Raw genomic sequence first — 3279 nt, forward strand, 5'->3', positions numbered from 1 at the left:
CTGATTCATGGTAGGCAGTGTACTAGGTGCTTCATATAGCAGGAATGGTAGTTATCCTATATAATAAAAGCCCAGCGATTGAATGGTGGAATGACCAGAACGACTGGTTGAGTAGTCACTATGACACGCACTGACCACCAGGGAGCAGACGCTGCCCCCTGGTGGTCAGTGCGCTCCCACAGTGGGAGCCCCTCTCGGCTGATTAGGATGAGCAGCTGCTCAGAGGGTGGGGCCACAGCCGCTCAGCTGACCGGGATGAGCTGTGCTCCCATGGTGGGCCGATCCCCGCAGGCCATGCTCCCCACCAGGGCATGAATCCTGTGCACCAGGCCTCTAGTAGTAGTAATATAATAAACCAAAAAAATAGTGCATGTATATTTTAGTATGTAGTAGGACCCAAGTTCGATTTCATGTGCTTTATACATGTTATCTTACTTAATCTTCACAAACCTTTTGTATTAATAACCTCATTTGTAGAAGAAAAATCTGAGAATTAGAGAGGCTAGCTGTTTATCCAATATCACACAGTTGATAAGAGAAGAAACTAGGATTTGATTTTTGGTATAAAGAAGTACAAAGCCCAGGTCTCTGATCTCTATATCAGAGTACATATTTAACAGTTAATAGCATACCGTTCCTATAGGCAAAGGAACTAAAATTTGGGGTTTTGTAATTTCTCCAAAGTTAGCATTTTAGAATTGTTGGATGCAGACTTCAAACCCATTCCTTCAAAACACATGTTTTCACCCCTCTACCCAAAATAAACCTTTCATTATGCAATATGAGATGCCTTATAATAATGAGATGCCTTACAGCTAAGTGTCAAGCCTTTAAATCTGTTTTTTAATCTGGGGTATACACATGACCAATGTGAATGCGTCTTTCTTTTGGTCAATGAATTTATCCATATGCCTTCTAGATTAGTCACAACCTTTTTTGTTTTCAGCTTTAAAAAACTGATTATGTATTTAGAGGCCATTTGATTAACATATGATTCTAGGATTGTTCCAGAGAGTTGAACATGCAATACTAGTGGGAATTTTGCTGCATTTCCTTTCAGAGGTAAAATGAAATATTTTTCCAAAGCATATAATATTTTCTTTCTTGACCAGAAGTTGGTGTGAATTCTAAGACTTGATAGAAGCAAATAGACTTGCAGTATGAACCACAGCTTCCCATCATGACCTCTGGCAGCCTGGGAGAAGGATGAACCTTTGCACAAGGAAGCAGTGTGCTGGCTTGAAATATATTCAGGAAGTACTGAATTTGCTAACTGGTCTTCCTTTTTAATCTGGATATATACATGTATTTGTTTTCCTAATACATGATGCCATTTTATAGTTTCACCATGAACCCTCTGTGAGGCTGGGAACCATTTTAGCAATGGCAGTAGGCTGTCTTAGAACTTCAGATTCAGGTAGATCTGGCTTTGAATCCTAGTTCTACTATTTATAAATAGCATGACTTTGGGGATATTACTTAATCTTTCTAGTCTTAGTTTGCTAAATCTGTAAAATAGGTTGCTTTAAGGGTTAAATCGGATAATATACTTAGATAAGAGTAAGTGCTCAATAAATTATAGCTATGATTATAATGATAAAGATAAAATTCTTCAATAATTCACTTTTTCCTCCCTAAGAGCTATTTTTCTCTTATTCTTAATTCCTATGTTCCTAAATAACAAGAATGTAAAAAACTGTTAAATCATCAGCACCAGCTGACAAAATGGTATCACAATTTTACAGTGGATAGCAAAAAAATCAGAGACATATGCTTTTCAAATTGAGCCTTTTCAATTCCAACAGTCTTAATACTGACAAATGTGTGTGAAAGCTAGAGTGTAACAAAGTTATGTGATAATTTTCTCATGAAATGTAATGTAAATTCTCTCACAAGGAATGAAATTTTTGTTTAACAAAAAGTCATAAAAACTTGTTAGCCATCAACCAACATTGACTTTAGAATATTTAAGAAAGTGATGCTGGCAAGACAATTCAATTAGAGAAAGAATAGTATTTTTTAATAAATGGTGTTGGATTAACTGGATATTCACAAGAAAAAAATAAATTTGAATTTTTTATACAATAAGTAAAAATTAATTTAAAATAGATCATAAACCTAAATATAAAAGTGAAAACTATAAAACACTAAGAAGAAAACATAAAAGTAAATCCCTGTGACCATGAATTAAACCTTCTTTGATAAAACACAAAAAACACAAATGACAAAAAAAGATATATTGGAGTTAAACAAAATTAAAAACTTTTGTACTGCAAGTGATTCTATTAAGAAAATGAAGAAACAACACACAAAATAGGAGTAAATATTTGAAAATCAAATATTTGATAACGGACTTGTATCCAGAATATATTAAGAACTCTTACAACTTAGTAGCAAAAGATAAATGATCCAATTGAAAAATGAGCAATTTTGATTTATCCAAAATATATAAAACTAATTGATTAGTACATGACAAGATGCCCAACATGCATTATGAAAGTTCAAATAAAACCACAATGAGATCTCATTTCATACACACTAAGATGGCTATAATAAAAGATAGGTAATAACAAGTTTTGGTGAGGATATGGAAAAAGTAGAACACTCATGCATTGTGATGAGAATGTAAAATGGTGCAACCACTTTGGAAAACAATTTGGCAGTTCCTCAAAGTGCTATATATACATAGAATTTCTCTGTGACCCAGAAATTCCACTCTTGCATATGTACCCAAGAGAAATAAAAAGATACAACCACAAAAAAACTTGTACACAGATATTAATAATATCATTATTCATAATAGCAAAAAAGTGGAAATAATCCATCAACTGATAAGCAGATAAATAAAATTTGACTTATCTGCATAATGTAATATTATTTGGCAATAAAAAGGAATAAAGTGTTGATACATGCTACAAGATGGCTGAATCTTGAATGCACAACACTAAGTAAAAGAAGCTAGTCATAAAGGGTCACATATTGCATAAATCCATTTATAGGAAATGTTCAGAATAGGAAAAGCCTTAGGATGGAATGTAGATCAGTAGTTAATTGGGGCTGAGAGGTTGGTTGGTAATAAAGAGTGACTGATAATGGCTACAGAGTTTCCTTTGAGGAGGACAAAAATTGATTTGGTGACAGATGCACAACTCTGTGAATACACTGAAAACCAATGACTTGTACACTTTAAAAGAGTGAATTGTAGGATATGTAAACTCTATCTCAATAAAGCTGTTAAAAACAACAACAACAAAGACTGTAGTGCTTGGGTGCTTTGCA

The sequence above is a fragment of the Myotis myotis genome, unplaced genomic scaffold, assembly GCF_014108235.1.
Source record: "Myotis myotis isolate mMyoMyo1 unplaced genomic scaffold, mMyoMyo1.p scaffold_m19_p_1, whole genome shotgun sequence".
NCBI classification, from domain to species: Eukaryota; Metazoa; Chordata; class Mammalia; order Chiroptera; family Vespertilionidae; genus Myotis; species Myotis myotis.